Source organism: Bubalus kerabau, chromosome 11, assembly GCF_029407905.1.
Source record: "Bubalus kerabau isolate K-KA32 ecotype Philippines breed swamp buffalo chromosome 11, PCC_UOA_SB_1v2, whole genome shotgun sequence".
In the NCBI taxonomy this organism is placed as follows: Eukaryota; Metazoa; Chordata; class Mammalia; order Artiodactyla; family Bovidae; genus Bubalus; species Bubalus kerabau.
In genome coordinates, this window is record NC_073634.1 from 100,643,700 (window position 1) to 100,658,259 (window position 14,560).

Here is a 14,560-nt window from a genome sequence, read left to right on the forward strand (position 1 = left end):
CTAGATGAGATGTTTTTACAGTTTCTAGTTGAGAAAGTTCCACAAAGCAGCATGGGTCATGGATAAAGAGGTGATTGGTTGGCTCTTCAGGTTAGAACAGGCTGTTGGGACTCCCTGAGAATGGGAACTTCCTGAGGAGGGTCCTGGAACAAGGGATATTCTGCTGCTGATACCGATGCCCAGTGAATCCCAAGCCTCCACAGCCTGTAGCTCAGAAGGATCACGAGACTCTTACTGGTCTATCCGCATCCTTCTGAACTGGGGGAGTGTGTCAGTTGCTCAGTCGCATTCGACTCTGCGACCCCATGGATGGGGGCCCGCCAGGCTCCTCCATCCATGGGATTTTCCAGGCAAGAATAGTGGAGTGGGTTGCTATTCCCTTTTGCAGGGGATCTTCCTGACCCAGGGGTCGAACCTGGGTCTCCCACATTGTCAGCAGACTCTACTGTTCTGAGCCTCTAGGGAAGACTGAACTGGAGGAACTCAGGCCCAAACCCCTGTGTTCTGGTTCTCTGGGCATTAATAATATATTATGTAAGATTTGTCTCAATGAAATTATTATAATGATTATTGATTTTACTGATTCAAAAATAATGTGTTTATTGCAAGGAATTAGGAATAGATAAGAAGATTAGTATCATTTGTTATCTTATCCAGAGATAAACATTATTTGCTTCAAATCTTTTCATTCGTTTGGGTGCATATAAAATCTGTATGTTTACTCTATTGTGAACATTTAATGTTATTACCTGCATTTCTATACTGTGACTCAGTCCCACTTGGATTTGTCCAGCTGAAATCTGCTCTCTAATAATGACATATAAATTGTCTCTACATTTTTGCTATTAAAATTCTGCAGTGGCCATCCCTGTTGCATAAATTTCCTACGTGTAATTATGATTATTATCTTCTAAGAGATTCCTGGAAGTGTGATTACTGGGTCAAAACTTGATGTGAAATTTTATGCCTTTTCATATGTATTTTCAAAACGCTCTCCATAGAGGTTATAACAATTTATGTTCACATTAGAGGGCAAAGAAATTGCCTGTTTTCCCCATGTGCACAAATGCTTTCTGTCTTCATGTGCTTTTTTTCCTTTATCATTCCTTTTTTTTCCTTTGCCAGTTTGACAGGTGAAAAATACTTCTTATAGTTTGGTTTTCACAGTTATGCTACTTTTATGATATAAAATAATACTAAGAACAAGGGAAATTAAGATTTTATGGATATGACCCCTAATATTTTCAGAAATCTAGTGCAAGTTTTTTGAGATAACATTTCTGACAACTTTTAAATGTCCTCTATGAGCATTGTGTATTCAGTTTTTAAATTCCTTTAAAACTAATTTGGAAAATTAAACTTTAGTAGAAAATTGTTCATTTGATCCAAGTTTTAAAAATGATTAGCATAAAGGTTTTCCTCACTTAGTTTGTTTTGACTGAAAAGTTTTGTGTAACTGCTTATACATTTTAACCTCCCGTGTATATGGGGTTATATTTGCTTTGCATTCCTAATAGCGTGCATTTTCATTTTCTCTTTCTTTTTTTTAATTTGCTTTGCCAGAGGTATGTCTGTTGGTCTTTCCTAAGGATTAGACTCTGTGTTTGTGTATCAGTCCACTGTCTTCCTGCTTTCTAATCTGCTATATTCCATCAGTCTAGGATGTGCCTTTTCCCTCTGCATTTTTAAACCTCTCAAATTGGGGCGCATCTTTCAATTGGTGGTAGCAAAGCATTGTGACACTGGTTAATTGGCAGCAGTTCCTTACGATACGTAAAGTAATGGTGCATCCTAAATTTATAACAGATGACATCCTAAATTTGATGAAATATGGAATTTATTCTTTTGTCTCTTACGATTCATTTCTTCTGCTTTCCTTAAAGTTGTTTTGTTATTGTAAACAAATTATTGGCTTATTTGTGTATACATTATTCTTTCCACTTTCATTGGAAAATAGTTACTGGTATACATTTCCCTCTAATTGATGCTTTTGTTGTATCCTACGTGTTTAAATGTATAGTATGCTCACGATAGTCTTAAAAGTGTTCAATAATTATAGTTTCAATTTTTCTTTTATGCAAGTGTTATTTAAGGTAGTGGTGTTTTAAATTTCCAAGGGCTTGAGTTTTTTGTTTTTGGTGTTTTTCAAATGGCTTTATTGAGTTGTAATTCATGTATCACCCATTTAAAATGTATAACCAGTGGTTTTAGAACATTCACAAAGCTCTGCAACCATCTGCAAAATCAATTTTAGAACGTCTTTATCACCCCAAAGAGAAACCCCGAACCTGTTTGTGGTCACTCCTTTTCCTCTAGCCACCTCCCTTCCACCCCCTCGCCTTCAGCCCTAGACAACTGCTAATGTACTTTCTGGCCTCATAGATTTGCTTATTTGGGACATTTCATATGAATTGAATTGTACAATGTGGTCTTTTATGACTGGCTTCTTTCCCTGAGTGTTATGTTTTCAAGGTTCATCCATGTTAGAGCATGATCAGTATTTCATTCCTTCTTATTGCCAAATAGTATTCCATTGAATGGATGCACCACGTTTTATTCTTTTAAAACTTTATTGATTTTATTTCTGGCTGTGCTGGGTCTTTGTTGCCATGCGGGTTTTTCTCTAGTTGCAGTGAACGGGGCTACTCTCTGGTTGCAGTACACGGGCTTCTCACTGCAGCAGCTTTTCTTGTCGCAGAGCATGGTCTCTGGAGCACCCACTCAGTAGTTGTGGCAATGCGCTTAGTTGCTCCACAGCACATGGGATCTTCCCGGACCAGGGATCGAACCCGTGTCTCCTGTATTGGCAGGTGGATTCTTTACCACTGAGTCACCAGGGGAGCCCCACCACATTTTATTTATCTGTTCATCATTTGAGGGACATATGAGTTGTTTCACTTTTGTGTTACTGTAGATAACACCACTATGAAGGGCTTTGGTTTTTAAGAACAGTCTTCTCTCTAATTTTTTCAATGTTGGTTTTAGGATATATGACCCATATGCTTTTGAGGTTTTTAAAAAAATGTTGATATTTATCTTGTGGTTTAATATAAGATCAATTTGTATAAATGTTTCATGGGTGCTGGAGAAGATGTAATCTCACAAGTTACTCTTATAATTACATTATAACATTCAGATTTTTCATTTTTGACAACCTGGTTGATCAGGAACAGAAATATATGTTAGAGTCACTTTGCATTTCTAATAGTTTCTGCCTTATGTTATTTCGTATACAGTTGGCCCTCTATACCTCTGGGTTCTGCATTCATGGATTCAGCCAACCCTGGGCTGAAAATATTTGAAAAAAGAAATCCACAAAGTTCCAAAAAGCAAAGTTTGAATTTGCCATATGCTGGCAACTATTTACATAGCATTTACATCGTATTAAGTATTATAAGTAACCCAGAGATGATTTAAAGTATAGGGGAGGGTGTGCGTAGGTTGTATGCAAATTCTATGGCATTTTACATAAGGGACTTGAGCATCCCTGGATTTGAGTATCTGCAGAGGTCCTGGGGCCAATCCCATGTGGATATCAATGACTGAATAGATGTTTTTAACAGTTGCAGATTTGTTATGAAGTGTCCCATACAAAATGATCTTGATTCCATTTATTATTTGCTTTTATTTCATTGATGTTGATTCTGTGAAATCTGATTTATTTTTCCTTTGCCTTCATTTTATAAATCTTTGACTGTATTTTGCATTTTGATATTTTAAGTTGTTTTGTCTTAAGTGTGATCCTTGAAAATCATATTTGTGTGTGCTTGTGTGTGCTTAGTTGCTCAGTCGTGTCCGACTCTTTGCGACCCCATGGACTGCAGCCCACCAGGCTCTTCTGTCCATGGGATTCTCCAGGCAAGAACACTGGAGTGGGTTGCCATGCCCTCCTCCAGAAATCATATTTAGTTGGGCCCAATATGAGAGACCTTGCCTTTTAGTAGGGGAGTAAAAGTCTTTCCTGTGTTTAGACTTAAGCAATGTTATTGAATTATCATTCTTTTTTTTTTTCTTTTATACTTTCTTATCCTTTCTTTGTTCTCATCTTATAGCTTGCTGTAAACTTAGTGTCCTTCCACCAGTGACCATGGGGGTGAATCACCATCTCAGATATGTAGATGGTTGGGCATGCCCAGCTGCCAAGCCCATTCCCACGTTGCTTGAGGCTGATGGATCGGAAAATGGGTTGGTGGCATTAGGGTGGGGGCAACCCCTGGTTTAACTAGCACAGGTGCTCCAGGGTTAAGGATGGCCTCTTCTCTCTCATAAAATGATCACTAGAATTGCTGTTGATCCCCTGCTTCCTCTGCGCCTGGCACTTGGCTAGGTGCTTTAATGCGTCAACTCAGTGGACGCTCACCATGGCCCAGTGAGTAAGCAGGTGCTGAGAGGTTGCCTCGGGTCACATAACAGGAGCACGGCAGAGCCAGGCCTTGGCCCAGATGGCCTGGCTGTCAGCCCTCGGCTCTGACGCTGCCCTCTCCCGACTCCCCACCTCCACTGCTCAGGTCGTTATCCGCCCTTCCAATTGTCACCTGTATGTCCTCTGCTATTTATGACTTGTGGGTGGTCTCCATCGGGCACTAGTATGGTGGGATTAATAATACACTTGCGATTAATACTACAGTGGGGTTGATGCACTTTATACAAGTAGGATAAATCGTCTCTGCACTTGGCTGTGACACTGCTCGTGGACCACAAAGCAGTGTGGCCTGGGCTTCTGAGGGGCCGGTCACTGGACCTCAGCCAAGGGCAGACTGGACCAATACTGTCTCCCCTTGCTAACCTATGTCCCTTCTCATCAGACTAAGCGTATGCTTCCAGACCCCTCCCCTTCAGATGAGTCCCCCGTTCAGACCGCTGGCCAGATGCCCCTCATGAGTGACCACGTCAGGCCGAAGGACAGGTCCGCTCTTCCAGCGGACACATAGCCTGTGCCGCAGTCCAGCGCCACTGAGTTTCTGGACAGACCCCCTCTGCTTGTCCTTGGTCATCTCATCTTAGCTGCCTTCCTGGCAGGTCCTCCCTGAGAGGTTCCGTGTGGGCCTCTGTTCTCCCGGAAGACCCTCCTGCTGGCCCCCGAGCGAGCCCCGCTCCATGGCCTGCTCCTGCCCCTTCAGCCCCACGAGGCTCTCCCTCCCCTCTTAAGCCAGCTGGGCTGCACTTCTCATCCTCGCACCAGAACGACTCCTGACACGTACACGTCAGATGGAAAGAACAGGAGGCGGATCCACCGAGCTTTCTGTCCTCAGGACGCTATGTGAGGGTTTACGATGGGGTGTGGGGGTGCATGATTTCATTAAAAAGGATGAAACCAGACCCCATCCTGAGGGCAGCCGGGGCCTCCCTGCCCTCTGTGGCCGTGGAGAGACCCTGCCCAAATGGAGGTTGTGGTTTTAGTACTAGATTCCTCTTGAAAACCCAGCTTGTCCTAGGGATGGATTTGTTTATCAAAAGAGGAAAAGTTACATAATTCCTGGAAAGTACAATATAGGAAAAAATGTCTGAAACCATTTCTCTTTCCCCTGGCAACGTCCTCACAGTAGGTCTTTCCCTGGGGGAGAGGGAGTTATTCTTTGGGAGGGACTTGAGGTCAGTCCTTGATATTTCCAGCTGCTGTGTTCATTTAGTTCCTGCGTGAGACCTCGAACGCTGCTTCAGTGGTTATTTGCCTCTGATAGCAAGTATGGGTTTTCCTTTGGTAACGATTCTTTTAAACCGCTGTGGAAGGTTCGACACCGCCTGGTTTCCAGGGACCGACCGTTCCCACCCTTGTCGCTTACTCCATGTAAAGATCGCCTCATGTAGTGCTAGCTGTTGTTATTAACCGTGTGGGTGTGTGTTCCAGCTCCTTTCGATGCAAATTTTAGAGCCAGTTGGCTGCACTTTGGTGCACTGTTTCTCGTGAAACATAATTTAAAAAACACGGAGGGAAAAACTTACCACATTTTAAAAATAAGACTCTCTTTGTCTCAAAAAGTTTATTCCCATTTACTTCAGAGAGCAAAAACAGTGGTGGGAAATAGTCGAGTCAGTTGTTTGTAGCTTAATTTTATCTGACAGCAACTCCTTGTAAGTACCCAGTTTGGGTCAAAATGATAACAGAAGCAGGCCATGAGCTGTGAAGAGTAGCTAACAGCATTTGTTTCTAAGCAGCCTTTATTGACTTACAGGGTGTTTGGTTTTTAGTACCTATAATTCCCTCCAGGAAATAGCTAAATCAAATTAGGAATGTAATGGATTTTAAAAGGGTTAGAGCCTGATTCTAAAAGTAACTATAGGCAATGTGGAAAATGGTGATCTCTCTCAAGGAACAAAAACTAGGCATCCTGACAGTTCTGAATAGTAAAGAGAACATTTAGATTCTTGGTAAATTTACCCAGACTTCTAATATGTGAAGTACATTTCTAGAATCTAAGCTGTTCCTTCAAACAAGCAAACCCTTGCATTTTTTTAAAAAAAGTAAGGCTTTATTTTCAGATAGAGACTCTGAAGTTTAAAATAAAGGCAAGTTGTTTCCAGATTCAGAGTTTAAAGTTAACAGGCCTAAACTGAGGGATATCTAAAGGATTTTGGAAAAGAAATAGTTATTGGCCAAAAAGAAGGGTTTAACCCCGATGCCCCAAAGACCCCAGAACAGGTGGCAAGGGAGGGGCTCCCGCTCTGGGCCTGAGGGCAGCACACACCAAGCCCTTTGCAGGGTGGGTGTCAGACTCCGGTTCTGCTCCCGTGGAGCTCACGGCCCAGATCTGATCACCGGCAGTGCATTAGAAACCAAATGAGCTGAGCACCATGGCGGGAAAGGCAGAGAAGCAAATAAAGGGGGCCCGTCCCAAGCTGGGGGCCGGAAGCCCTAAAAGATGAGTAAGCTGGGTGAGGAGGTGGGATGCGAGCGTCCCAGACAAAGAAAACAGCTTGTGCAAGAGCCTCGAAGTAGGGGAAAATGACGTTTGTTGGAAAAACTGGCTGGAGAGTAGTGAATGCTGGGGGCACAGGGCGGGAGGGTCGTGAGAAGCAGCTGGAGTGAGAGGGAGGTGAGGTCTCTTAGGGCCTAGACACTCAGAGTGGGAGCTCAGGGTCCAACACCCACTAGCAGTGGAGGATCAGGAGGGTTTAAGAGTACGGGCGTGGCTGGCTTACGCTTCCCTGGAACATGGGTCTCCTGGCCAACAGCAGATGCCCGGCTTAGAGAAAGTCAAGCTATAAGGGGGAAGGCCAGGCCGGTGACCATGCAGAAGCCTGTGGCACATCACTGTATTTGAGAAATTGTTGGGGGTGGGAGAGGGAAAGCCCTTTTGAAAGCAGCTCATTTTTGAGCAAAACCTTGGAAAGACCTAAAACAGACTTCGGTGAGCATGTCTGCCTGATGGAGATGCATCATCAGGATGAGGGAGATGGCGTCTCCCTGTACCTGGGCTTTGGGGATGAAGATGTGTGTGCATTCGAGCAGAGACGAAAGGGCATGGACATAACGCTCTCTTGATTGTTCCTCCACAAGGCAGGAGGGCTTGAGCTGAAGGATGCCAGCAGAGCTTCTGCTTCCCCTTTGGTGGGGGCCTCCGCCACCCCAGGACCAAAGTTGGGTGGCTCCCAAGTCAGGGTGACCACAGTGTTATCCAGCTGTCCCCAGGCTTGTCAGCATTAAGGGCAATCCTTTCCTTTAATGCCCAATTGAAAAAATTCCATTCCACATGCAGGAAATCCAGTCTTTTTTCCCTTCAGTTTCCCCACCCCACGTGTTTGCAAGACTCCCCAAGGAATACTCATTTGTTCCACAGATCCATCCTGGTCGTTCCCGGAGCCTCAGCCTGCTGCCTGGCCGCAAACCTCTGATCCCTCCCTCCAGTCATCTCCTGCTTTCCTACCCTGTCTCTCCAGCTGGACCCGTGTGGATCCAGGCTCCTCTTTCCTTAGCGGGGGAAGCACAGCTTGGGGCTGGCTAAGGGATGTCGAGGCCATAGAGAAAAGCCTGCATTCTAGAAAGCCTGCTCCTGGAGCCCAGGGCCATGCTCCTTGCCTTCTCTACCCGATAGCCGCAAGCTGCAGGCCCCGACCTGCTGCCCTCCCTCCTGAGCCCGGAGAGCCTTAGATCAGGTCTCTTCTTCCCCCAGATCAAGGCATCCACCCCCTCAGTGGCCCAGCAGGCAGGCAAAAGCTATGTGCTTCTCAGTCAGCAGAGTAACACGAAGACACAACGCATCTGCACAGAAGGAATCCTTTCCCATTAATTTGTCTAGTCGTCAGCTGCATATGATCTCAAACCTCTCCCTTCCAGACAGGATTTTGCCTTTACTTTTGCAATCTCAGGATTTGTTACCTGAAAATCCACCATTTATCTGGGACTTCACAGTCCTGCTCAGTTTTTACAAAAAGCTAGTGGATGCGGCTTCCTTGGTGGCTCAGTGATAAAAAAAAATCCACCTGCCGATGCAGGAGACACGGGTTCAGTCCCTGATCCAGGAAGATCCCACATGCGGAGGGGCAACTAAGCCCATGCACCATGATGACTGAAGCCCACGCACAGAGAGCCTGTGCTCAACAACGAGAAGCCACCTCAATGAGAAGTCCATGTACCGCAACTGGAGAGTAGCCCTCCGCTCGCCACAACTAGAGAAAAGCCCGAGCACAGCAACGAAGACCCAGTGCAGCCGAAAATAAAGAAATTAATTAAAACTTTTTAAAAAGCCAGTGGATGTTATTAATACCCCCATTTTGCAAATGAAGGAATCCCTACAATTTCACTTATGACCTACCAAAGTCGTATGCCAGCTGGATACCAAGTTTAACTCAAGACTTCTTGTTCACGGCTGGGGTTCCACCCACCTTAACTTATGCATCCTCTGTTTATCATCTCTGTCTCCATGGAGAGAAACAATGTGGGAGGAAAACACGCTGGAGGGGAGGTTTGTTTCTTCCATGCTCTGTGGCCCAGAGCTGAGCACCTTGTCACACTGGTCCCTTCTGGGGCACAGGAAGGACTTGCAGTCAGGTTTTCTCTGGGTCAAGCAGTTTTGTGTGATCCCCAGAAGGCCGTGAGAGCATGAGGCCATTTTTGTGCCAGCGAAGGTGTGTTTTCCTAGCAGGAATCGGTTAGAGTCATCAGGATGACTGCTCTCCTTTGACCTTTAGTCTTTGAGGGTCTAATTAGAAGCTGACAGTAATAATAATGACGACTAGAGCACGCGTTTTTCACCACGTGGCAGGTGTTGCACCAAATGTCTTACACACATTGTTTCATTTAATCTTCCCAGCTCCTCTTCCTTTCAGGGAGGCACTGTTTTTTGTTTTTTTTTTTTAAACTTATTTACAGCTGCACAAGCTGAGAAAAACTCACTAAAATTTCACCACTTACTAGTGCCACTTTCTAATGGTGAGACCAGTTCTCAAACCCCAGTCTGACCCCAGTGCCTGGTAACCTCAGAAGATGCCGAATGTTCCTGCTAACAACCCTTTACCCTCTGGGGAAACCAGAGAGTGGGCAGAAAAGAGGAACGTCGTGAGGACCCTCCTGTGTGGTACGGGGGGTCAAGATGGGAGAGGGAGGGCCCTGCCAGGGTCAGCCAGCCCTGAAGAGGTGAAGGGTTAGGGATGCAGGAAAGGCTAGAGTTTCTCCAGCCTCAGGACTCACCTGGGGCCGTTGGGATGTCTCTTTTGGGGGGAAAATAGCCCTGAGAATCTGAGAGATTTCACGTGATGGACAGCTCCTAAGACGGCCCCCCATGTTTCCTTCTGTAGCCCCTCCCCTGGGGCACAGCGGGACACGCTGACTTGCTACCAGCAGGTTGAGTGTGACGGAAGTAACGGGACATCCCTCCAGGCTTCGGTTATTAAAGGACTGTTTCTCTGGGGGGTGTTGCTGTCTTCTTCCTCCCTCTTGGTGCAGACATCCATGGGGAATCCAGCTGCTCAGTATTTGGCAGTCCTGTGGAGAGGCCGGTGGCGAGGGTTTGAGGCCTGCCAGGAGGCACATGAGTGAGTTCAGAAGCACATCCCGCCCAAGTGGAGCCTCCAGAGGAGACACAGCCCCGGCCGACAGCTTTACTGCAGTCCCACGGGGCACGTGAGCCAGAGACACACCCAGCTGAGACACACCCAAACACCTGACCCACAGAACTGCAAGATGGCAAATATTCATTATTGTAGCTGCTAACTGGCGTGGGGGGCGGTGATTCGTTGCACAGCGATGGATAACCAGCGCATGGCCCCACCTGTGTCACTGCCTCCCACGTGTTGGTTTGTGGTTTCCTCATCTGTGCTGGACCAAAACCAGCTGTAAAACTCAACACACAAACGACTGTCAGGGTCTCAGTGTTAAAAAAAAAAAAAAGACTTGAACTGCCTGAAGTGTACTCAATCATCCATTGCACACATATTTTGTATGGACCCGCCATGGGAATTCAAGAGATGCTGCAGAAACAGAGGGCAAAACAGTGTCCTCAAGGTGCCCACGGACTTGCCGCAGGAGACACAGCAGGCCCCAGGCTGCATTAGGAGCAGGTTACAGTCAGGGCCAGAGAGAGACAGAGAGGCAAGTTCTAACTGCAGGAATCAGGAAATGCCGAGCTACCCCACAGGGCGGCCTACACGATGGTGGAGCGAGCCAGCAATTCCTGTAGGTATTTTGGGTTTGCTGTATCAACGGAAGTCCAGAGCTGAGACCTGCTCCCTTGTGAAGGTAGGGCCGACCCAGAAAAAGGACGTAATTTCTGTTGACAATCTCCCAAACAGAGCAGATGCCTCAGGCTGAACTCCAGACTATGGAAAGCAGGCTTTAGGGAGGGAAAGACTCCTTTTCTCCCCCTCTCTGGTCTTTAGTCTCTGGGGTCTGGGCTTCTAGTGGTGAAGATGGAGGTGTGTACCCTTGGGCTGTGGGTGCTGAGCTGATGTCTGCAACAAGGGACTAGTGTGGGGACAAAGAGGAAGGAATTACTTCCTACCTGCTCTTGACTGTTTATGGAGAGGACTCTGTGAACCCATAAATTCAGGGCAAGCCACTGATCCTCAGATTCCTTAGATGTATGCTATTTTCTGTTTACTTTTTGGAGACAGTATATCAGAGTAGTTAAGAGCCAGGGGCCTGCTGGCCAGCCACTTTCTTTTAGGTCCTGACTCCACCGCTCATTAGCTGAGTAATCTTGGAAATGTTACTTGCTTCCCCTCTGCCTCCCTCCATGGTCTTTAAAATGTGAATAATCACAGGATTTACCTCATGGGGTTGTTGGGAAGGGAAAATTGTTGCATGCAGCGAACCCCAGATAATCTTCTACACGGAGTAAACAATAATTGTTTGCTGTAAAATATTTATCATTAAAAAAAAAAAACTCAATAAGAAAAAAGACTGTCAGATGGCTCTCTGGGACAAGCAGGAAGTTCTGGGTCCCTCTCAGAAGCTATTTTTGAGAGGAGGAAATCCTCTAGGGCAGAGGTGGTGAATTCCAGCTGCTCTGTGAGCAAGAACGGTGCCTGAGGACAAGCTGATGAGGCCCGAAAGGTCCCAGGAAGTTATCCTCAGAAAGGCCTAGAGTAAGGCATCCAGGTCTTCAGTGTCCCGTGAGCGCCTGTTCAGGGCCGGAGTGCTGGGGGGCAGTGGGGGCGAGAGCTCCACTTCGTGCGGCCAGGAAGGCTGTGCCCAGTGGTGCCATTCTGCTCGCACTGATCGTTTTCATTTGTTGCTGTTGTTCAGTCGCTAGGTCGTGTCTGACTCTTTTGTGACCCCCTGGACTGTAGCCCGCCAGGCTCCTCTGTCCATGGGATTTCCGAGTCAAGGATACTGGAGTAGGTTGCCATTTCTTTCTCCAGGGGATCTTCCTGACCCAGGGATCCAACTCTCATCTCTTGCGTCTCCTGCATTGGCAGGTGGATTCTTTACCACTGAGCCACTTGGGAAGCCCACTGATCCTTTTACAAACTCTTAAAATGACAGAAGTAACACATTGTTTGTTGTAAAACTTATTTACCTTAGAAAGTCTCTGCTTTGCAGAGGCGGCCAGTGCTGACAGGTGGGTGTATCCTTCTGGGCACTTGAATCCACACATACAAGTATCTGGGCACGTGGGGGTGTGCGAAGTCTTGCCCTTTTTAACCAAACTGGGGACATTTGGGTAAACAGCCTGTTTTGCACCTTACTTTTTGTTCCCCTTGCAGTGCAGTGGGTATTATTCAGTGGCAGCAAGCACCTGACTCCTGCATTCTTCCCCGTGGCTCTGTGGCACCCATGGCCACGTGGTGGCCTGTCAGACTGGGGCCTGACATGAGTTGATTTGTTTGGCCCCAGTTGATGAACACTTAGGTCGTTTGTACTTTTCCCCCTGGACGGATGCTGTGGCAGAGAACACCTTTGTGCGTGTGTCTTTGCTCACCTGCCAGGGCATTTCTGAAACACTGTGAGTGGAGGTGGAACTGCTGGGTGAAGACGACGAGTGCTGCTGGTGAGGACCACTCTGGGCTGCACTGCGCTCCCACCAGCTGTGCCTGCCCGCCTGTCTTCTCTACTCCCAGCAGCGCCGGCCTTCACCTACCAGTGACTTACGATGAAATGACAGGGGAAGGAGGGCCTGTAGTTTTAATACACGTTTCTCCACCCACAAGTTCTTTGTGCAGATAAGCTCTGCTTCCTGCTTCAAGGCTATGCTCCCTGGGCCTGGGCTAGGCAGCCAGGCCGTCCGGCCTCCCACCCGGCTGTCCTTGCTTCCTGCCTTTCGTCCTGAATGTCCTTCCTCAGTCCCCCTCCCCGCATCCCCAGCACAGCTCTGTGCTGCCCTTTGGAGAGGCGCTGACAGACATCCACACCCAGCACACTCGCCTCGGGCTGGGTCAGCTTCCCCAGCTCCAAGGAAGCTGTGTGATTCTTCTAATTCTCCCACTCTCTGAGGTGACTGGGGTGTGGGCCTGTGTCTAAACACAGCTCCAGAGGCAATTCTAATTCCATTCCCTCTTAGCTACTCCCTCTGGATTCCTTAGCCACTTGGGAGGGGCTCTGCTACGGGTCAGGGCCAGTGTGGCCAGTTCACCCTTGCCCAGGGAGCTGTCTTCCTCATGTGAGACGTCCCTCAGCTCCAGGAGGGCACACGTACCACCTCAGGCAGAAGGGGTCACCCCTGACCAGCCTGTGGAGACAGATGTATCATGACCATTGGCAAGCGGGGGAGGTGCTGCTTGTGGAAGTGCTTGGGGAAGGCTGCACAGATGGGAGGGATTATCTGTGTCTGGGCTCCCATGTGTGGGTGAGCTGGCCTGGGATGCCCCAGGTCAGGAGAGATGGGAGTACTGGAGTGCCCCAGGGATAGTAGATACCAAGACATGTGTCCACAAGTGGCAGAATCCCAGACTGGGGCTGATTGTGGCCTCACTGTGAGATCTGAGAGACTAGCCAAGCAAGCCCGGGTCCTGAAGCTGTGGAGATGGGAGACAAGCCAGCACAGCAGGGACCCAGTTACCAGATGGTGCAGACCAAGGCTTGGATGAGATGGAATTGGTACACGAGGTGACGGCCAGACCAGCCACAAGCAGGACACTCCCCGTGCCAAAGGGCGAGGCTTAGTCCCTAGATTGTCTGACAAGAGAAAAGGAGAAAGGCAGAGCCAGCCCTGTGAGTCCTGGCAAAGGACCGGAAGCCCCAGGAAGCTGAGCAATGTCCTCCATCACTGCCCTTACTCTTCTCTGCCGTCAGCATGGGGCTAAATTGGGCAAACAGCCCTGGCCTGACTTCCTGACATCTGGGGCCCTACCGTCTATCCGGCTGCTTCTGCACAGGCAGGCTGGCCGGCCACCTCACACATCTGCTTCTGTGGGCAGCAGACTCCATGCCTCATGATCCTCAGACATACAGGGGCGCGATGATGGAGTGAGGGAGGAGCCTTAGTGGTTTCATTTCATCTTTGGGGACCAAGATCTAATCCTCCCAGAAGCAGGAGCTCAAGAGTCAGACAAGCTCAAGCTCAAACCCTGAGTGTCCCAGGCCCACATGTTCTCAGGCCAGTCACCTAGGGCCCGTGAGCCTCAAGTTCTGTTATGTCGAAGGGAGGCTAATTGTAGAACCCACCTCACAGGGTGGTTGTGAAGGTTGAGAGAGATGCATATGGTGCCTGGCGCATGGAAAGCACCCGCCCACAGGTGGTGGGTGGCATGAATGTTATCTAGAGGAAATAATACCTGGAAGAGCCCAGCAGCAGGGGACTCGTGGCCTCCTGTATCCATGGAGGCTGTTGAGAAACTCCGCGTATCCAGGAAGGGCAGGAAGAGCCCCATCTGGGCACAGCTGTGTGTCATTCTTAGTGACACAGCTGAGCCTGGGAGGGCAAGCGTCTGCAGGGGAGGAGCTGGGAATGGGACACGATGTAACGAGTAATGGACAGAATCCATCTAGCTGGCAAAGCGCGGTCTCCAACCACAGCTGGAGTATCGCCTGGACACCCTCTCAGGTACAGCGCCAGCTTTGACCTTTCCTCCCGTGGGACCCTGGGAACTTCCCCTACTCCTTCCACTGCCTTGAGCACCAGCAGCCGCGTGCCTTCCGCGCAGCTCTGCTTGGAGCCCAGTCCATAGAAGTGAGGTGGACGAC

The 14,560-nt window shown here is 48.1% G+C and overlaps 1 protein-coding gene across 3 annotated transcripts in view; it reads left to right on the forward strand.

Annotated features, from left to right (window-relative positions):
* RALGPS1 (Ral GEF with PH domain and SH3 binding motif 1) overlaps positions 1–14,560 on the forward strand; it is a 295,892-nt gene that overhangs the window by 138,451 nt on the left and 142,881 nt on the right. The gene's annotated exons all lie outside the window — the stretch shown is intronic.